The sequence below is a fragment of the Lynx rufus genome, unplaced genomic scaffold (genome assembly GCF_022079265.1).
Source record: "Lynx rufus isolate CCGP_SWC_20201006 ecotype Redwood Valley unplaced genomic scaffold, mLynRuf1.p SCAF_15, whole genome shotgun sequence".
Classification (NCBI taxonomy): domain Eukaryota; kingdom Metazoa; phylum Chordata; class Mammalia; order Carnivora; family Felidae; genus Lynx; species Lynx rufus.
The window spans coordinates 23481356-23503541 of NW_025814829.1; the positions used below are offsets into that span (position 1 = coordinate 23481356).

At 50.1% G+C, this 22186-nt stretch overlaps 1 long non-coding RNA gene across 1 annotated transcript; it reads left to right on the forward strand.

The window, feature by feature from the left end:
- Positions 1 to 20769: 20769 nt before the first annotated feature.
- On the forward strand, positions 20770 to 21612 carry LOC124510503 (uncharacterized). The gene is made up of 3 exons (XR_006961716.1): positions 20770 to 20949; positions 21052 to 21218; positions 21320 to 21612. It is a non-coding gene; the product is annotated as an uncharacterized LOC124510503 (long non-coding RNA).
- Positions 21613 to 22186: the final 574 nt, after the last annotated feature.

A 22186-nucleotide genomic window follows, 5' to 3' on the forward strand; every position in this document is an offset into this window, starting at 1 on the left:
CAGTCGGCCTACAGAGACTCTGTCGCCACCGCAGCGTCCTGCCCTCCGAAGCTTTCTCTTTCCCACGTTCCCTCCTTTTATCCTTACAACACCCACTGAAACAGGAATCGATGCCCTCACTTTGCAGATGAGGAAATGGACTCAGAAGTAGGGTGACAGTCCCAGAGTCGCAGGTGGCCTCCGCACACAATCTGGGCATCGGATTCCCTGGCTCCCTCTCTCTTTCAGGTTTGGCGGGTCCTGGGGTTCACCTTGCCGTGCCCCTGGCACCTGAGGCAGACACAAGTTGCACCTGGGAGTCAGCACCTCGAGTACTTTCCCCCTGGCCCAGATCCAACAGCTTCTCCCGGACTGGGCGATGCCAGAGAAAATCACATAGGGGTAATGACAGCCTATGCAAGTGAGCGAGCCGCCCTCTGTCGTCCAGCCTGGGTCCCGTGCCCGGAGGCTCTTGGAGGAGATTTCCCCGGGGAACAAATGTTTCCTGCTGTTGTGGGCACGCAGGAGGCGTGGGACCAGAGGCAGCAACCCTCAGCTCCCATATGGGCTTGCTAAGCACGTCTACACCCTCTGACTCTCCCGTCACCTCTCGATTAGTCTGTCACTTCCCCCACACATCTGCCCTTAGGACTTCACCGCAAGATCGGGACAGCTCAGTCAGGGGGTCAGACTAACACTCATAACCATGTATTCTGGCAAAACTGTCTACAAAGCACTTGCTTTTGTATTACCTCATTGATCCACCCACCACCCTGTGCTGTTTTCATCCCCGCTTTTCAGCAGAGGAAACTGATGCTTAAATGATTGTCCGAGATCATCCAGGCAAGGAGGGTCCGGGATCTGGACTCAGGTGTTTGACTTCAGAACCCACCTTCCTTCCTGGTGAGTCACTGGTCTCTTATCGACAAACACCATAGATGGGACTTGTCCCACAACTCCCTGCCTGCCCCCTCCAGGCCAGCTCACTGCCATCCATAAGCACCAACAGCCTGGGAGTCCCCCTGGGCCCACAGAAAGAAGTGGCCACAATCTACGTTTATGCATGTTCTCGGAAGGACCTGCTAAGAACGACGTTCTCAGCCCCATTCACAGGGAAGCTTGAGACTGGTGTGGGAAGGCAGTTACACCAAGCAGTCAGTCCCTGCCAGGGTCCCTTCGGTCTTTTCCCGCTGAGATGCGGCTGTGCCCAATGGGAGGGCACCACTGTCCAGCCGGGCCTGCCCCACCAACCCCGGCAGCCCAGCTGCTGGCTGGCTGCTGTGCTGGAGGGGTGAGTCACAGAGCCTGGAATCTGAAGCCTTCCAGGCCTCCACCCAACCCAGCCAGCTCGGCATCTGCCCTCCAGATGTCTCCATCTCAGAAACACCTTCTGCCAACAGGGACCCAACACCAAGGTCAGGGGGCATACTTGTCGCCTGAAAAACACCTTCAGAGCTCACCAAGTAGGTGGCGTTCATTACCTGCCCTCTGGTCGATCAATGATTCTCAAAACTAATTGCCTCTAATTCTTAGGTGTCTTTGTTCCAACCTTGGAAATCTTACTCTACAACGGTGCCTGCTGCCTAAGCGTCCAAGCATAGCAGCTCCCAGTCTGATGGAGGAAATGCATCCCTGCCTTTAGAGAGCTCCCAGTCAGATGGGCAAGGCAGAGTCGCTAACTTCATGGCGGCCCAAGGATGATTGGGGGAAATATAGCCCTTGCTCTCCAGTAAACCCCAAACTGATGAGGCAGACAGAGCCCTGCCCTAAGGGAGCCGATAGGCTGACAGGGAAAAACAGTTTCTGTCGCTGGTTTTCCAGTATGTGGGGGAAAAGGACGCCGAAGGAAAAACCTAGAAATGTAAATGATGGAAAATAGAACTAACTTTTATTGTCTACCACGTGCCAGCTACTTGGTAGGCTGACTTCTCTTCAGTCTTCACGGTAACTTCACTGACAGTCAAGGAAGCTAAAGCGCCGAGGTCAGTTCCGCAGCTGGAAAGTAGCACAGCCAGGAATCAAACCCAGGTCTGCGTGTCCACACCCTGCTTCTGTATAACCCCACCTATGACGGGGGCAGATGCCTTTGCCTTTGTTCCTGTCATCCTTTATCCTGGGGGCCAAGGATAAAGGAACAGTAGGAAGAAGGAACGGTAGTTCCTTCCTGTCCACAAATCACCGTGATCACTGTATTAAAAATGATTACATTTAGAACAAGCTCAGTGGTTGACAATATCCCACTGTCCCACCAACAAGAGGGACTGCCAACACGGTCTTCCTCTTCTCTTTTCTTTTCTTTTCTTTCCTTTTCTTTCCCTTTCTTTCTTTCTTTCTTTCTTTCAGACTCTATTTTGTTTAAGTTTTTAAGTAAACTCTCCACCCAATGTGGGGCTCAAACTTAGGACCCCAAGATCAGGCTCCACCAACGGAGCCAGCCAGTCACCCCCAACACTGTCTTTAAAACAAGGAGAAGGACTCACAGCAGAACTCCTGTCCTCCCAGCAAGTTCTGTCACCTGTGAGCTTCATCCACCACGGAGGCTCCTGTGGTCAAGGACTCTCTGGGGTCTGAGTAAGAGAAGGTTCAGAGCACCAAGGCCCCACCCCATGCTGGCCACAGCCAGTCCCTGGATGCAGGCAGGGCTCAGGACGTCTGGAAAGAATAATGACTGGGGAGCACAACGGGAAAGCCTGTGGTGGTGGAAAATGCAGCAGAAATGCTGACTACGTCCCCCGAGCCCACTGTCTGTACTGTGGCACCCAGGCTGGCCTGGGATGGCAGCTTGGCCTTCCCGTCATTGTGCAGGAGTCCTGGGAGGCCTCAGGGCTCGTGGCACAGATCCCAAAGCTCTCTGTGGCTCCTCTGTCTCAGGAAAGGGGCTTTGCGGAGAGGGGGAGACAGAAATGTTGCCACGCAGCAACAGAGATCCAGATTGTCGAGATCTTGGTTTCTTTCCATGGGAACAGTGACTTGGGCCCTAAAGGAATGGGAGACAGGGTTTCATTAAATCCCCGCCTCTTGGGGCCTGCTGGGGGGTAAGGAACCCAGGGCCCATCGCCAACCCAGCTCCTCCCCTGCCTCATTCTGTGGTATGTCATTCCCTTTGGTACCCCAAACCACTCCAGATGCAGGGTCACTGGGCTCTTGCCTGTGGGCCCCTGGCCCAGGAGAGCCACCAGCCTGAGTGGTTTAGGGAGGCTTCTGCCCATCTGCAATGGGGCAAGTGGTCCTGGCCTAGCAGGAAGGCTGTGCCAATGGTGGAGGAAAGGCTGACCCCGGCTGAGAGACTCGTAAACGAAAGGGAAGCATATCCCAGAATAAGAGCCCAGGCTGGAAAATCTTTGACCTTTTGCTCTTGCCAACCAATAGCATCCTAGCCTGCTCCGTGTCCTGTCACCCAAGATACTTAATGGGCTTTATATCCTGAAGAATGAAGCCTAAAAAGGAGAAGGTAAGGACGCTGGGTTTTGGTGGGGAGACAGTGTCGGTGGCAGGTGGAACCAAAATCAAGAACACAAGACTTTTTTGGCACCGCCCAGGAAACCAGAGGCAAACCTAGATCCCCCATGCCACTGAACCTCCTGTCCCCAGACTTAGTTTGAGTCCGGAGAAGAGGGGATACACGCAGGGCCTGCTTCCCCAGCCCAAAAGATTCACTTCTGCCAGCACAGGAAAGGAGGGCGTGGGGATCTGGCTGGCTTCTGCTAGGCAACTGCACCCTCTGGTGGTAGCAATAGGAAGATGCGAGGACATGCAGACAAAGGGCGAGCCAGATCCTTTCTCCCTTTCCCAGAATCCCTCTACGCAGCCTCTATTAAGCACCTATTGCTGGATGGCACTGGGCCCTGTGCAAAGTGGACAGACACCATCCTGTTCTCAGGGGCTTCTAAACAAAACCCACACAGGAGAGACGCAAGCAGTCCTTCCACGGCTCTGGCCTAACAGGCCTTCCCTTCTGGGATGAATCCTACAAAGGCAAATCTGCTCCCCTCTGCCCACCGGCGAGGCCCCTCGGTCATCACCTAGGCCACAGCAGGCTTCTCACCTCCTTCAAAACTCTGCTCCCGTTCTTGTTCTTGTCAGAGAAGCCAACTCTGCCCAGAGGCCCTCAGCCTCCCCCATCCAAGGCAGCTGAGGCTTCAAACGGTGGCTCTTGGAAGAGCCACCGTTTGATGGTTTACGTCTGTGTCCAGTCTCCGGTGTGGTATCTCCGACTGCACTGGGAGCTTCCCAAGGGCAGGAGGCAATGGATAAAAGATGACAGTGACTGAGAACCTGGGTCATGCTGGCACTTTATGATCGCCATCTCACTGAAGCCTCCCAGCTGACCTGAGCTGGCAGGACCAAAAATCGCCCCCAATCACAGAGAGCAAACGCAGGCTCAGAAGGTCCCAAGGCTTCACCAAGAGCTACCACGCATTTAACAACAACCACTTTGCACGCCTGGCACCACACTAGGTGTGTTCCGTGGGTTCTCTCGTTCAGTTCTCACGCTGGCCCGGTGAGCTGGGTTGAAGTGATCCCCGGTTCACAGAGGAAGGCACTGAAGGAACACATAACTTACACAAAGTCCCGCAACTAAGACGTGGCAGGGGGACAAGAACCCTTCTTCTTATCCTTGATTTCTGGACACCCAGACCTCTTCCTTCCTGCCCCTCCGAGCCCCTCACACAGAGCTCCACACTCACCCCAGACACTGCCCAGGACACAGCTTCCTTTCCAAGGCCCCGAGGAGCCCTTTCATCCTTCTCCAGCAAACCCCAGACACTACATAGAGATGCATCCTCCCTGATTCTCCTCACTCCTTCCCCTTCTTTTGAAACAAAAATCCTATTTGACATTTCTCAGTATTATTACAGTGAAGGGACTGGATTCCAGCCAGCTTCTCCTGGGCTTTCATTACTTGTTCTTTCCCATCTAAGCGGCATGGGCAAGGTGGGCCTCAGTTTACCCACCTGAAAACTGGGAAGATCAAGAAATATCCCGTCATCTGATTACCAGCAGAGAATGGTACCAATTTGGAGGTTATAGTTGAGTGTGCTGGAGGTGGCTGGGTCATTCTGACCTCAGTTCTCCCTCGGGCTGACCCAGGGGACCTCTGGGACCACAGTCAGATTTGTAAGTAATCCTCACATGGAGAGTTAATATCCTGAAAGCATGGCCTAATGGGGGCCCCTGTGCATGGTTGGACACTCAGCATCTGTACACGTCTGACTGCTGTGCCATGGGCTGGACCGCGAGGTGCTGCACAGGCACATACCCCAACTTTTGTCTTTCTTCCAAAACTACTATGCACTGTTTCACAAAAAAAGGGGAGCACACAAGCTGAAATTTGTCCAGATTCCTCAGAAGGCGCCGGAATCCTGTGTTGGGTACTAGTCACAACCCATCCTGGAAGAATGACTGGGGTTTAAGTGTAGCATTTCACCATCACTGTTGGTGGCATGGGAAAGCCAAGGAATCTCAACGTGACACCAAAGCAGAATTCTCTGGGTTTTGTTTTTTTTTTAATTTTTTTTTTTAATGTGTATTTACTTTTGAGACAGAGAGAGACAGAGCATGAACGGGGGAGGGTCAGAGAGAGAAGGAGACAGAATCTGAAGCAGGCTCCAGGCTCTGAGCTGTCAGCACAGAGCCCGACGCGGGGCTCGAACTCATGGACCGTGAGATCATGACCTGAGCCGAAGTCAGACGCCCAACTGACTGAGCCACCCAGGTGCCCCTCTCTGGGGTTTTTAACAGAAAGGACAGCCTGTTTTTATCTCCGTCCCCTCCAGCCATTAAGGGGGGCCCTGTGGTCTGGCCGGATCATGGAGGGCTGGGGGACCAAGGGTCGGGGCTCCTGGGTTCCTGGCTGACTCACCATCGCCCCCTGCCCCAGGATGAGCCTGCTGGCCTGAGCTTTTGCCTGTGACATCTGCCACTGCAGAGGCCTCAGTAGAATCAAGCCTGTTTTTATAGGGGAAGATTAATGACTTTCTAGGGCTCTTCAAGGAGATGGCACTTGAGAATCGAACATGTTTTCTACACAGGGATGACGGTGTATCTCTGCTGGCCAGGAGAGGGGCAATTCTCCAGAGGCAGATCCCAGTGACTGGCCCAGAGTCTCCACGGAGGAGACAGGGCAGCTCCTCAGACCCCTCCTGGACACTGGCATTGGACAAAGGATGGGCCCAGGAGAGCAGAGGTGAGGAGTGGAGTATCTCTCACCCCCTGCCACCCCATTCCCTCCTCTTCACACTCATTCTTTGCACCCAATGGCACTCACTCCTGGGAGGCCTTGCCTGCGCTCCAGCAGTTACCATCCCCTCCTCCCTCCTCCCACAGTCCCAGGCTGCCTCTGGTGCTGCCTCCGGTGCAATCCTTGGCTTGCATACCAGACCCATTTTTTTTACAAATGAGCCTCACACTGCTTGTCTTAGCACCTAGCTCAGCCCCAAGCTGTGGAAAATGCTCAGTGAATGAACGAACAGATCAGTAAGTGAATGAATGTGACACCTGCAATCCTCTCTCTCAACCTGAAATCCTAAGTCTCCCAGCCCAAATCCAACCTGGGCCCTTCTCACTGGCTGTTCTCATGGGGTTTGTGACTGGCAGACCCCAGGCAGGGCCATATGCCTGCCAGCCCCAGAAGCTGACACCAGCTGACACTGAGCCCCTATGAGCTGCCTCCATGGTACCTTTCTTCCAGCACCCGGGAAACCCATCTGGCTCCAGAATCCTCACGTAGCCTCTCCCTTTCCTGGCCTCTCTTTCGGAAACACCTTTTTCCTGCCTCATCAGGCTGCTGTGTTTCCTGCAGGGGAAGACATGACTGGAAAATGCTATTTATAGCAGACCTCCCTCCTAGCCCTCGCTGAGGTGAGGGCTATCCTAACCCAGGGGGTACAGAGAGAAGATACTCAGGACTTTCCAGGGTCCCAGCCACCTGGAGAAGGAAGCTGGGTACCCAAATGATGCGCTGGACCTTCTGATATTCAGGCCAGTTCCCTCCCCCTCCTGACTTCCCCACAACTGTTAGTGAGCCCACAGCTCCCCAGATCCCAGACCTGAAATCTCCCAGCCTCAGAGGCAAAGAATTGCAGGATAGAGCTCTGGAGAAGGATGTAGAGACCAAATGTGATGAAGAAACCAAGACTCAGAAAAGGGAGGAGATTTGAACAAGGGCACACAAGAAGTTAAAAGCAGGTCCCATAGCTAAAATCACCCGATACTTGCCTAACTCATGAAGTTATAAAGGACTTCACATGCATTGCCTCATTCAATGTAATCAGGCAGGTTATGGATTGAACTGTGTCACCAAGAAAGATAGTACTAACTCTCAGTATCTCAGAATGTGACCTTATTTGGAGACAGGGTTGCTACAGATGTAATTAGCTACAATGAGGTCATATTGGAGTAGGGTTGGCTTTATAAGTAGGGCGTCCTTATAAGAGGGGATTTGGACACAGACACACACAATGGGAAGAAGATGGGAAGACCCCCAGCGAGGAGACGGCCACGTAACAATGAAGGCAGAGACCGGAGGGAGGCATCTATCAGCCACGGAATGCCAAAGGATTGCCGGCAAGCACCAGAAGCTCAAGAAGGCGAGGAAGGATTCTCCAGAACAGGTTTCAGAGGGAGCACGGCCCTGCCGACGCCTTGATTTTAGACTTCTGGCTCCTGGAACTAAGACGATAAATTTCCGTGGTCTAAAGCCACCCTGTTTGTGGTACTTTGTTACAACAATTCTAGCAAACTGACACACAACATTATACCTACTGGACAGATGAGCAAGAGGGATCCAAAGTCAGGCCCCGGCTCTCAGTGCAGTGCTCTTCCAAAAAAGACTGTATGACTCTTTGATTCTCCTCTCTCTCGTGTCCTTTCCATGGCCAACTCTTGAAGTCCTGTTGAGTGTTCCTTTATAAAAAAAAAAAATCTACCCACTCTTCCTTTCCTTTCCTTTCCCAGCAGGGCTGCCCTCGTTGAGGCATTCCATGTCAGGAACGGGGCAGTGGGTCTGCTGGCCCAACTCTCCACCTTGCAATCCACTAGTTCATTCCACACCTCTTTTTCGAAAGCCTGCTGTGTGCCAGGTTCTGTGCAAGGCGCTGAGATGTTCTCATTGACCAAGGGAGACGTGGACCATACTCCTGTTAAAGCACTGCTTCCTGGTCACTTCCCTGCTCTGGGCCTTGGCTGTCTTCCCTGCACCTTCAGGCTAACGTCCTCCAGTCCCCATATGCAGGGTCAGACTCTCCTACCCGTCAAGATGCGTCAGCTCAGTTCAGAGAGAACAACTTTCTGTCTTACGGAAAAACCTGTGGCTCTCTACCCGGGATCCGAACTTCTAGCTCTAGGAGGTAAGGGTGACTTTCTAGTCCACAAAGGAAAGGAAAGGGACTGTGGCCTTTTACAGGGAGCCACCAAAGCAGGAAGTGCTCTGGGAAAACAGGTGACACTGCAGATTTCAAAGACATCCAGCTCATCTTAATTTTCAAAACTCTAGCAGATACCCGACTGCTGCTTAGTAAATGTGGATCCTACAGCAAAGGAAACAGCCCAAAGGCTGCTGCTTTATCCCCCAAAGATAAACTGGGGTACGTTCCTCCATCAGAAATTAAAAGGAAAGGACTACATCATTCAATACGGCTGAATCTCAAAAATATTATGTTGAGCTAAAGATGCCAGACACAAAAGAGTCCATACCCTATGATTCCATTTGCATGAAATTCAAGGACAGGCACAGTGGTAATAAAAATCAGCACAGTGACACTGGCGCGGGGGGGGGGGGGGGGGGTGTGTCCTGATGGAACAGGAACAGACAGAAGAACAATGAGCTGATGAAAATGCTGTTTCTGGACTGGGATGTGGGTTATGAAGGTGTATTCATCCATCAAAAAAGCATCAGGGGCACCCGGTGGCTTAGTAGGTTAAGTGTCTGACTTTTGATTTTGGCTCAGGTCATGACCTCATAGTTCATGAGATCGAGCCCTGTGTCGGGCTCTGTGCTGACAACATGGAGCCTGCTTGGGATTCTCTCTCTCTGCCCCTCCCCTGCTTGCTTGCTCTCTCTCCCTCTCTCTCTTTCAAAATAAATAAACTTTAAAAAAAAAAAGAGCATCGGGGTGCCTGGGTGGCGCAGTCGGTTAAGCGTCCGACTTCAGCCAGGTCACGATCTCGCGGTCCGTGAGTTCGAGCCCCGCGTCAGGCTCTGGGCTGATGGCTCGGAGCCTGGAGCCTCCTTCCGATTCTGTGTCTCCCTCTCTCTCTGCCCCTCCCCCGTTCATGCTCTGTCTCTCTCTGTCCCAAAAATAAATAAACGTTGAAAAAAAAAATTAAAAAAAAAAAAAAAGCATCAAACTGGACACTTACGATTTGTGCACTTCACGGTTTGTGGAGTGCATCTCAATTTAGAATAGAATAGAACCCAACAGTAAGGAAGAGACAGGGGTTCCCTCTCTTACAACTGGAGGGAAAGGCAACCCCAGGGCACTTGCTGGGGAACAGGGGTGTTGCTGAAGGTGAGGAGGCATTTGCTTTTCCTCATCTCTCTAAGATCTGGAATCTTGTTCAGGCTCTGGCTTAGTCCCCTGCCCGGATTCAGGCCGCAGCTCCGGTCTCTCTACAAAGAGGCAGATGAAGGCAAATAGAGTGGGCCCGCGGGCCACTGAGCACAGGCTTTTCTGGCTTCTGAGTCAGGCCTTCTGTCTCAAAGGCACCCAGGCTGAGCCCTCCCTGGTGTCCTACTGCCATGGAGATGGCCCCCATCCTGTAGTCTGGCCCACAAAGGCTCGAGTTCATCATTTCCAATCTCCCCACCTTCCCATATACTTTGCCTCAGCCACATCTGCGACCTCTCCTTCCGAAGCCGGTGCTATTTATAATGCCCTGGAAACACAGCCTGGGCCAGATAATAGGCGGGCTTTGCCAAACAAAACCCCAGGCCGCTCCACTCCCCCACACCCCCCAGAGGCCTGCAGTCTGGAGCCCAGTGGGGCCCAGAGGGACCATACATCTTGGAGCCGGCACCGCTCCCACTCCGTCTGTCTGACCCTCAGACAGAGAACCATTCCCCCCTGTCTGGTATATAAACACCCCTTTGGGGATAAATCCGCCCAGAAGCGTGGTCTGCAGAGCTGGGGGTGCTGAATGTTTGCTGCATCCTTGGCTTTGCTCAGTCACGTTGTGTAGCCCACATTTGCCCTCCCAGGCCCCAGTGCAAAGAGCCAAGGGGCCATCCAGGTCAAGGCCGATGGTAATGACTCATATTAGCTTCATGCCAGATGGTTTGTAACACCCTCTCAGATGACCCTCACGACTCTGCGAGGTAGGTACGATTGTCCCCATTGAACAGATAAAGAAATTGAAGCTCAGGGAGGCTGCATGTCAGACTGACTCCAAAGTTTGCATTTTCTGCCACCCCGTTCACTCAGAGGCCCCATGTCAGGGAGCAGCCAAGGAAGCAAGGAGGTGGCCGCTAAGCAAGCCAGGGAAATTTAGGACTAAGGGCACTTATGTTCATTCCTGCCTGTCCCTCAGCTTAAGGGCAAACCTATCCCTTATCTGGAGTAAGCAAAGAGCAAATACTTCCTGTGCCTCTACTACATGCCAGGACCCAGCTAGGCGATTGCCAGCTCTCAGTCCACAGCATGGTCTTACAGCCTTTTCTCTGCCCTGGGTAGCCTCTCCCAGACTCTATCCGCACAGCAACACCCCACACCCCCAGCCCCGACATCTGCCCCAGCCCTGTCATCCCAAACACAGAGGTCTTTGTCCGGGACTGGATGTGGGTATGAGTGTCAAGGTCTCTGCGGCCAGCTCACAATGGCCCTTCCCACCTACTTCCCACAGCCACCCCAACCCTGTGGTCACTTTCTGAACCTCCCTAGTGGCCTCTGATTTCTTTCTGGACGTGGCCAGCAAAAGGAAGTGGGGAGATGACTCAGAGGTGTGATGTGGCCTTAACAGATGTGTCGTTGCGATGACATTCCCTAAGGAGGTGGGTAATGAGTGGCAGAGAGAGCTTTGGAGATCACAGGAGATGTGTAAACAGGGAAAGACCAGTTTATAAGGTCCAGAACAGCTGAAGAGCAAAAGTCTTAATGGATTGTCAGCTTAACACAGCCCTCAGTTCATGCACAACAGTCATTTTCAACGCTGAGGAGAAAATGAGAAACGGAACTCAAAATGTAACACTTTCACATTGTTCCTTTGCCTGGGTAAAATTAGCAGGAGTGATAAAATTGGTGATGTACTTTTAAGTAGCTGTCACTGAAAAGACAAATCTCAAGGACTTGTCAAAATAAATGCAGTAGCAGAATTTAAAAAAAAAAAAAAAAAAAAAAACCTCAACGTGACTTCCGCATTTGTGTAACAGATATGATGACCACGGGCCATTAAAGACACTTGTCCACCTCTGCCGTATATGGGCCATGGGGTACTGGGAAGGATAAAGGTCAGAAGCCAGCGTTCTTCCACCTGATTCCCTAAACCTCTGGGCAAATTACCTAGCCTTTCTGAGTCCCGTTTTCACCCTGTATAGAAAGAGGAACATTTGTCTTCCCACCTCATAGCACTGCTATGAGGAGGAAATGAGACGTTGGGGCTGTGAAATCGTTCAGCGAAGGTTGTACCTAAACTAGAGGAAGCTCCGTGGTAAAGGCCCGAGAAGGGGCTGTGACAGGAGGATAGGATTTGGGTCTTGTGACTTCCTTAGAGTTCAGCTGCACTCTCGGTGACAGGCCATGAATGTCCCCGAGTGATGTGGGTCTCAGTCACCCACAGATCCCTCAGGGGCCACATCTGCACCCACTGCCCACCCCACCTGTTTCTAGGACAGAAGGCCCGGGACCAAGTTGCTTTCCAGAGGCCCATGGAAGCAAATGTCATGGGTTCCAAAATATAAAAATGAAACTGCCAATTTGAAATTAATCATGGTTTAAATATCTGTAAAATGGAACATCATAACGGCACTGATATTTAAATATACTTTCCATAAAAATTCATTATATTTGAAAATAACTTACAGGTGACATTTTTCTCACTTCACAATAATTTCTGCATGTGTTCAGGGTTACCAAGAAACAGCCAATTTTAAATTACGAACAAATGAGCCGCCAATGTCTAAATACTTTGAAAGGCCAAATTATAAAAATCTTTAAGTTTTTTTTTTTTTTTTTTTTTTTTACAACAAAAGTATTAACACTTCCTGTGGGATGTGGGGTGCGGGTACATCCTCTTGGGGGTGCCATGTCCTGGGGCTCTCTCCAGGTAGGCATGTCCAGTGGGCACCAAGGTCTTAAGAAGGCCCTCTTGACTTCAGCCTAACATTTCAGAAGCTTCTGAGGGGCCAGACATTTTGCCCTGTCCCTTCGCTGTATTTGGAAGCCAGAAGTCTGAATTCAAAGCCTGCCTTTCTCGAGGCTATTATGGTGGTCACCGACCATCAAACTACACAAAAGACCTTATGATAACAAGCTACAGTTTCCTGTTCCACCCCTTCCCAACCCCACCCTATTGCCCAAATAGTTTTCTGTTATTAGTTCCTATGGCGGTTACCCTCTAGATAATATACTAATAACCTGATTTCCTGTTTTGCCACTGTCGGCCTGTATCGATCATTACCCCCCAAAATAGTTGAAAATGATGGGTAACTTGCACCAAACCCATTTCTCTTTCTTCTTTCCTTCCTTCTAATATTTGATTTTGGTTGCTTTTTTATTATTTGCACATTTAATCTCAAAATCTGGTTTCTTGGTTTATTTATTTATTTATTTTTTAACGTTTATTTGTGAGAGAGAGAGAGAACATGCACGCACAAGTGGGGGAGGGGCAGGGAGAGAGGGAGACAGAGGATCTGCAGCGGGCTCTGAAACTGAGAGCAGAGAGCCCCACGTGGGGATATGGGGCTCGAGATCATGAGCCACGAGGTTGTGACCCAAGCCGAAGTTGGACACTTAACTGACGGAGCCACCCAGGCGCCTTCTTTTTTTTTTTTTTTTAATAAATACATAATTTATTGTCAAGTTAGCTAACATACAGTATATACAGTGTACTCTTGCCTTTGGAGTAGATTCCCGTGATTCATCACTTACAAATAACACCCAGTGTGGGGCGCCTGGGTGGCGCAGTCGGTTAAGCGTCCGACTTCAGCTCAGGTCACGATCTCGCGGTCCGTGAGTTCGAGCCCCGCGTCAGGCTCTGGGCTGATGGCTCGGAGCCTGGAGCCTGTTTCCGATTCTGTGTCTCCTTCTCTCTCTGCCCCTCCCCCCTTCATGCTCTGTCTCTCTCTGTCTCAAAAATAAATAAAACGTTAAAAAAAATTAAAAAAAACAAATAACACCCAGTGCTCATCCCAACAAGTTCCTTCCTCAATGCCCGTCACCCGTTTTCCCCGCCCCCCAACTTCCCCACCCCACCTCTTGGTTTTTTTTAATTACTTTTTTTGAAGTTTTATTTTATTATTATTTTTTAATGTTTTTATTTATCTTTGAGACAGAGACAGAGCATGAGCAGGGGAGGGGCAGAGAAAGAGGGAGACACAGAATCCAAAGCAGGCTCCAGGCTCTGAGCTGGCAGCACAGAGCCCGACGCAGGGCTCAAACTCATGGACCGTGAGATCATGACCTGAGCGGAAGTCGGACGATTAACCGACTGAGCCACCCAGGCGCCCCAAGAAGTTTTATTTTTTTGAGTAATCTCTGCACCCCACATGGGGCTCGAACTCACAACCCCGAGATCAAGAGTCGCATCGTCTTCCGACTGTGTCAGCCAGCCCCTGGTTTCTTGTTTTCTAACACTCTGACAGCCTCTCTCAAAGCCCCTTGCCATCAGATGAGAGTACTGGAGGACGCCCCCTCCGCCCCTCTGGCCCTCAGACAAGCTTTTATTCTGACTTGCTTTATAGTCTGCCCAGCAACTACAACTAACCATATTGAGCTTCCTTCAAGATTACCAGTAAATGTCATTTACATTATCTTGATGATATAAATACTGTTTCCTACCAGCATCGGAAGGGCTCAATCTCACTTTGCTCAATGTAAAATGGGGGCAGCGGAGCATGTCCTAACACCACATAACACAAGGTGAAGACGATAAGAAATGTGAATGACAGAAGACTTTTAATAAATAAAAGGCCTTCTTTTTCTATAATTATTCCGTGACAAACAGCATGGAATGGTAATATGGGCTAATACCACTGGGGCTAAGAAAACTTTCTGAACCTCGATTTCTTCACCAGTAAAATGGGGAGGATATTACTACCACCTCACTCAGTGGCTATAAAGATTACTTGAAATCCAAGTGCTTTGTATTTAGTATGTCACTATCCCAAGTTTAAGAGATCGTGACCTCATTTCCGTCTCTCAGGGAGAGAAAACTGCAGTTCCCGCCTCCACACAGCAGGCTGTGGTTGGGAAAAATGCACAGCGCTCTCTAAAGGGCATTTAGGGGACAATTGGAAAATATGAAGAGCGCCCATAGATTAAATACTTCTGCTAAATCCAGTATCATTGGATATGATTATGGTACTGTGGTTATGTAGGAGAGTGCCCTTGTTCTTAGGAAATACATGCTGAAGTATTTAGGGGTTAAGTGTGACAATGTCAGCAAACTATTTTCAAATGGCTCAGGAAATTTTATTAGAGAGAGACAGAGACAGAGATGGAGACAGCACAGTATAGCAAAATGTTGACAATCAGGGAATCCAGACATTAATTGTACTGATCTTTCACTTTCTCTACTGATTTGACATCTTTCAGAATAAAACCTTGTGGGGTGGGGAGAAACACTTTCAGTGTTGGAAAGCACCCTAAAGGTCTTTTGCCTATTCTGGGAATTAGGTGTAGGCCCTGACACTGTGGCTCCCACAGCCCCTCCCAGTGAGGTGGGGGCAGCTTTCCTGACATCTCAAAGCCCTCGTAAAGCTGACCAAGCCCGGGAGGTGATGGAGAGCTCCCAGGTTGGGGGGACCAACGGACAGCATTCCGTGGTGCAGAGGGTGGCCCATGTAATCCAGCCCTCCTTCTGAAGCTTTGGGGAGGGAGAGCCAAGGGGCTGTCCAGAATTGCCCCAGAGGAGAGGCCAAGCAGACAGCTGCCCGCTTGGGTCCTGGCCGAGGCTCCTTCACCGGGTGTCTCATCAGCTGTCTCTCTTTTGTTCAAAGGAAAGCAGGAGAGAACAGTTGGTATCTTTGCACTACCCAGAACCCAGACGCTCCTTCCAGTCAACTCAATTATCTGCACCAATGAACTGGGAAAAGAGGCACTGGTAATCGACTTTAAATTCTATGTTATACTTGCCATGTACAAAAAAAAAAAAAAAAAAAAAATTAGGTAACACCAAAAGAAAACCAATCAGTTCAGCAACAAACAATATAAAGCGAAAGATGGGGTCAGACACTCTCATTCCTTTATGCTATCAGGTTCCCATCTCTTCCTTGATGGCCCAGCTCTCAAGGTTTTAGGAGTAATCTACAAACTGGAAGGAAAAAAAAAAAAAAAGCTGCTTTGCCTAACTGATAATAGGTGATCTGCCTATGGATGATCTGTACCAGTAAACTCCTAACTGCAGTGCTACATTTCATTCTGGACATAATACATTCAAATGGAGATAAACTGTAGCTTGTTCTAAGGGTGATTAGTATCACGGGGCGGGGGGGGGGGGGCGCGGGGGGGGCGGAATCTGGCATTAAGGGAGCTCACACACTGAAAGCCCCAGGGACTGGGTCAGGTCTTGCGTGGTCTCACTTGATCCACGCAATCACTCCCTGCCTGTATTTCCCAAACTTGCCAGATCATAGGCGTCACTGAAGGAGAGGAAGGAGGTTGAGATCGGGCAAGTTGGGGAACACTGTCTGACGAGTGAGGTACTTTCATTCAACTTTTCCTGGGGAGGAAACTGAGTCTCTAAGAGGTTCCCTGGCCAGCCTAAGGTCACACAGATAGAGGTAATGATGTCACTGTGGATAACATGATTTCAACTGCTAACATCTGCTGCGTACTCATCCTGTGCTAAGGACTTTACATGCAAAGTCAAGATTTGAACCCTGACTGGAAGTCTGGCTCATTTCATGATCTCCATTCTTGCGATTATCTCGTACATCTTCCCAGAACACGTCCAACGAAGAAGATCTGAAAAAACAGGGCAGCTGAGAGCAGAGAAGAAAAGATGGGGCAGGCACGTGGTAGCCGTTTCCAAATATTGAAAGGCTGTCACTGTACTTCTTTCACACGCTGTATTTTGCACATCCCCCACTTTATTTGGGGATGCATTTTGGTGAGACACATTCACCTTTGATATCTTTCCCCAGTGGATGGAAGTCATAGCCGTGACAGATTAATATAAGAAGAAATTCTGAAAGACCAAGCTGGTCAAATACAGAATAAGATGACTGCAATACACCCACTGTTGTTGGGAGTCGCCCACCAAAGAGGTGTCCAAGCTGGATGACCCCTGGTGGGGGGATGTTTTAGGGGGGGCCTGAGATATCTGAAAAAGAAAAGAATAGGGCTCCATGACAGTTTAAGGTTCCTTCCAAGTTTGCAAATTTAACTCTACAGAAGTTGACATTTATTCTATTTACAAATGGATTTTAAAATCAGGGGAGGGATGTAAAGTGGGTCAGTATTATTGTCCAGATGGGGAGGGAATTGCGTCACTGAAAGCTGTGACCAGTCAAGGGTTCCGGGAGTAAATCAGCTCAACCGCTGCGTAGTTATAACCCTCACTGTGCATCAGAATCGCTGAGGGCGCTTTACAAAATGACAGATACCAGAGCTACGATCCAAACCAAATGAAGCTGAATCTCTTGGGGTGGGCCCAGGAATCAGTGATTTTTAAAAGCTCCCCGGGTAAGGGGCGCCTGGATGGCTCAGTCAGTTCAGTGTCTGACTCCTGATTTCTTCTCAGGTCATGATCTCATGGTTTGTGAGTTCGAGCCCCACATTAGGCTCTGTGTTGACAGTGCTGCTTGGGATTCTCTCTCTCTCTCTCTCTCTCTCTCTCTCTCTCTCTCTCTTTCTCTCTCAAAATAAAGAAATAAACTTAAATAAAAATAAATAAAAGCTCCCCAGGTGATTCTAACGTGCAGCCAAGATGTAGAACCACTGAACTGGAAGAAATGAAGCTCACACAGAGGATGATCCTGCTGTCCTCTGAGCCTCGTGATGACCAGGAATCAGTTCATCTCTACACCTGACACAAATGTCTCTGACACGGGGGCAGTTGTTGAGGGACTGTCTGTAAGTCTAGAAGATCCGAATCAAAGTCCCCCAGGATGTTCTCATTGGAAGTCAGGGGAGGCCCTTTAACACTTCATTTAAAGTCTTGAAGTCCTGACTTTTCCAGTGATCACAAAGTCTTCACAAATTCATAGAGATAAAAGGTAGAATGGTGGTTGCCAGGAGCTGGGAGGAGTAGAGAATGGGGAGTTACTATTTACCAGGGTAGGAGTTTTTAGCTTGGGGGGATAAGAAACTTCTGGAGATCGATGGTGGTAGTGGTTACACAACAGTGTAACTTTGTACACTGAAAAGTAGTTAAAATGGTCAATTTTATGTTACATATATTTACCACAATAAAAAAAAAACTGTTTAATGTTTCAAGTAGAGCGACTGTAAGAAAAATATACTGAACACGCATTGACCAACCCAGCTGCAAACTGTTAGCACTTTGTCAAGTTTTCTTCAGTTTTTTTTTTTAAATAAAAGAAGTAAAACTTTGCAAATTAAAACACAAAAAAAGCTTTCAGAGGGATTTATCCCAGGAATGTAAGGGTAATTCAACATAAGAAAAACAATCACTGTAATGTACCAGAACACATGATTATCTCAATTGGTGCAGGAAAAAGAATCTGACAAAACCCAACAGCCTTTCATGATGAAAACACTTAGAAAACTGGGAATAGAAAGGAATTGCCTCAACACGATAAAGGGCATTTGTGAAAAAATCCCCAGCAAACATCACGCTCAATGGTGAAACACTGAAAGCTTTTTCTCTAAGATTAGCGACAAGACAAGGATGTCTGCTTTTACCATTGCTACTCAACATTGTATTCGAAGTTCTGGCCAGAGCAATTAGGGAAGAAAAAAAAAAAAAAGGCATCCAAATTGGAAATGGAGAAGTAGAACTATATTTATAGTTGATGTGATCCTACATATAGAAAATCCCAAAGAATCCACACCCACAAAAAGCTACCGGAGCTAATAAAGAAATCCAGTAAAGTTTCAAGAGTACAAGATCAACACACAAAAATCAGCTGTGGTTCAATACACCACCAGTGAACAATCTGAAGAGGAAATTAAGAAAACAATTCCATTCAGGAAAGCTTTCGGAGCATCTAAGGACTGGACATTAAAAGAGTCTCCCAGTCCTTTGAAGTGGAAACATTTTGTTATTAATGGTCAGGGTGGAGGCACATGCATCAGCACCTTTAACTTTTCACGCATATTAGTGCATCTCATATTAAAATTAAGTAGAGCACAAAGGTTGACGGGGACGGTCGCATGGACTGCACAGGACGTGTGGAAGAAGCGGAACTACACGCACAGGCACTTCAGAAAGGCCCGAGTCTTGGCCATCCTGCCTCCCTTCACGTCTCAAGAGTCACAGGAAGTAAGGAAGTAAAATCCCAGGCTCCTCAGAGGAAATCAGGCCTGAGTCAGCCTTCCTGGGAGGTTGAGGGAACAGATTAGGCCCAGCAAACTGTTTACTGAGGAGGGTGTTTTTCACTTGAAAAGTTGGTGGGTTTGGGTTTTTTGGGTTTTTTTTTTTAAGTGGAAGAAGGAACTAGAAAGTGTTTTTCATTATTGTTTTGTGACTAGGGGCCAGAAAGATGAAGGGTTTGCCAAGTATTGCCACATTCTTAGTTCTCCATGTTCCAGAGACTCTAAGAGCTGGTGGTTGGTTTCCATCACTGAGATAGGTCTCCTAACCTCTTGTTTCTGTTCCTCTCTCATGGACAGCTAACTAACATGTGCTGGGATCTGTGGATGGACATACTAGGCCGAGAAAAACCTTGAGTGCAAGCAGGTGATTTGCTGAAAGGTAATGAGCCCTAGACTGGTGGCCAGAAGACGGGCCTGCTGTCTAGGCTGGCCTCTAAAGCACCCTAGCTGTGTGGCTTTGAGTCCATTGCCCTCTGGATCTTGACCAGAAAAGGGGAGGAGGGCAGGGCAGGGGTTGGGAGGGGAAAAGATCCTTTTGACTTTGACATTCTAGTTTTTCTAAAGGCCAAACCCATTAAGAATTCAAAAGAACTGGAAAAGAAAAGGGAAGTGACATTGATAGAAAATAAAGATGGGAAGAGAGACAAATTGTAAAGAATGGACAAAAGATTTTTCTACTCCAGGCCCCTCTTTTCTACTTGACCAAAGCTGAGCGAAGCCAGAGGTTCACGTGGACTCAGGAGGGGAGCAGATTTGGCAAGGAAGGAAAAACAGCATTCCTGTTTTCAGTTTCCCAGGGCCAGGGCTCCCCAAGTAGACTCACAAAAGGCCCAAATGCTTAAAGCTTGCTCACCTGTGGGCAAATCAACCTTATTATGGACCGTGTTTTGAGAGGGAAAAAGTGGAGTGGAGGCAAATCAAACAACTCTCAAAAAATGAATAAAAGGGCATTGGATTTGGATGGGAGGCCCCTGGGTGTCCGTTAGATTTTTTTCCAAACGTATTATCTGGCAAACGTTTATAAAGTGCCTACTATGTGCTGGGTGCTCAGACAGGATATCTGGCTAGATAGCATTCATCGGGAGATAAGACATGTGCACAAATCCCAAATGTCTAAAACACAAATGGAGGGGCACCTGGGTGGCTCGGTTGGTTGCGCGTCAGACTTGGGCTCAGGTCATGATCTCCCAGTTTGCGGTTCGAGCCCCGAATCCAGCTCTGTGCTGACAGCTCAGAGCCTGAAGCCTGCTTCAGATTCTGTGCTTCCCTCTCTCTGCCCCTCCCTTGTTCACTCTCTGTCTCTCTCAGTCTCTCAAAAATGAATAAATGTTAAGAAAAACATTAAAAAAAAAAAAAAAGTAAAACACAAAGTGAAACCTGCCACAACGGAGTTCAGATAAATTTCTGGAGTTCAGAGTAGGGGCTGCTCCCCCTTAACCTAGGAAGTTTAGGAAATAGACCCTAGAGGCTGAAGCACAGACCCAAAAGCCTTGTTTATTTTTCCAGGAGTAGCAATTATCCCAGTTCCATTTTAAAGAAGTGAAAACCAAAACAGAAAGGCAATTTGCTCTCTGACCATCCAGCCTGTTAGCAACACAGGATGATACAGAACTACAAACTGATAACTTCCCCCAGAAATTAACAGTGAAAGCATGCACCACTAAGATGACATAAAGTTCTTTTTAGGGGAGGCAACCCATAGCCATAGTCTCCTTTCCCAGCTTAATTCCAAAGATACACCAACCAAAATTCAAAGCAGGATAAAAAAATTCATAAGCAGGCTGGAGTCACATGTATTTTGGGTCTGAAGGGAGCCAAGGTCTCTGAAGTGGCAGCTCCGCCTACTTGGGGAGGGGTTCTTTGTGTGAAGTCCAGCTGCCCCATTATAAGTGAGTTGTAGGGGACACCATGCATCCGGAACAAGGCAGATGAAAGATGCAAACCTAGGCAAGCCCTCTGCTTTTGCAGAAGGAACGTGGCCGCAGGCTTTTCAGCATTGAATTTGAACAAGCCAATGGTATCCCAATCATCGAAACAGGAAGCCAGATAAACAGCATGTTATCAAGGGGGGATCCGGGCGCTTCCCTTAAGCCGGCGCCAGCTGCGCCCTGTGGCTGTCCTAACAAAGTCCCATTGACTCACCAGCTGATTTTCCCGTGTTGGGCTCCGGGGGACAAGAAGCCCTCTCTGCTGAGTGGACTTCACCCCTGCACATCGCCCCCACCACTCACCACTCACGCCCTCCCCTGATCCCGTCTCCCCTCTCTGCCCTCTGCAGACTTGGCTGATTCTTTATCCTAGGACCAGGTTATATTGGGTGAGGATAGAGGTACCACAAGAGCCCAAGCGCCCGAGAGCCCTCAGGTGAGCTCCTGGTGTTCACTCAACCTTCCTTTCTCCTCCCTCCCGTCTCCCCCAGGGAACACTTCCACTGGGCTGGCGCCAAAGAGGACAGCCTCCGGGAGTGTGGCCGGCCGACGCTTCGCAGCACAACCTGGGCACCCAGTGAACATTTTCTGGAACAGCCCGGCAAGGTCACCTGCTCCAGCTGCTCTGCTCGCTCCGCTGGGATGGGAGAAAACACGGGTACGGGTGTGTGTGTGTGTGTGTGTGTGTGTGTGTGTGTGTGTAATAACGTAGCACTTGATGTCTTTGGTTATAGGATCTCAACACACTTTACACTGCAGGTATTTCACAGAAAGGGAAACTGAGGCTCCGAAAGGCTGACGCTGGTAGCCCCTAGTGAGTCAAGTCCTGGAGCAGACGCGCGGTCCCCCAGGGACGCCTGGGCACACACCCTCCCGGGAAGCCGCCAGCGCCTCCGTTGTTATTCCAGCGCCTCTCTCGAGCCCAGCCCGCAGCCTCCCCGGGGCACCAGGCTCACCTCCCCCCGGGGATCTGTCCCGGCCCGGCAAAGTGGGAAGCGGCGGCCGCCGCGCGCAGCCCGGTCCCCGCCCCCGCGACGACCCCGCGCGGGCCACTCACCGGCGCGCCTGCCCTCCCCGGCTCCAGCTCCGGGTCCCGGTCCGCGCCGCCGCCGCGCAGAGCCGCGCATCCCCAGCGCAGCGCGGGGCCGGGCGCGCTCTCCTCGCGATAAGAAAGTTTCTCCGGGGTCCCCGGGCCGAGTCCGGCCCTCGCTCGGGGGTCGGCGTCCGCCGCGCGCTCCAGCCGCGCGCTCACACTAGGGCCGCCGCCGGCCCCGGCCCCACAATGAGCGGGGAGGCGGCATCCTGAACAAAGTGCGTCCCCCGGGGCCGGGCTGCCGGGGGCGGAGCCTCGTGACCCGCTGCCCCAGGCACACGCCGGCTGCCTCCGACGCGGGCCCGGGGAGGGGGTGCCCGGCGACCGGGGGGCGGGGGGGGGGGCGGGCAGCAGGGCAGGCTGTGTTTCTGGTCGCCCTCGTCTTCTTCCCCCCGCACTGTGCCAGTTTAACCCGCAGAGGGGCGGAGGCATGGGTCCCTTCCAGACTTTGTCATTGGAAAGCTATTCCCGTAACCCTTTCCTGCCTTCGCCTTCCCGTCCCGCCTCCCCAGCCGCAGAAAGGCGGCTGCTTG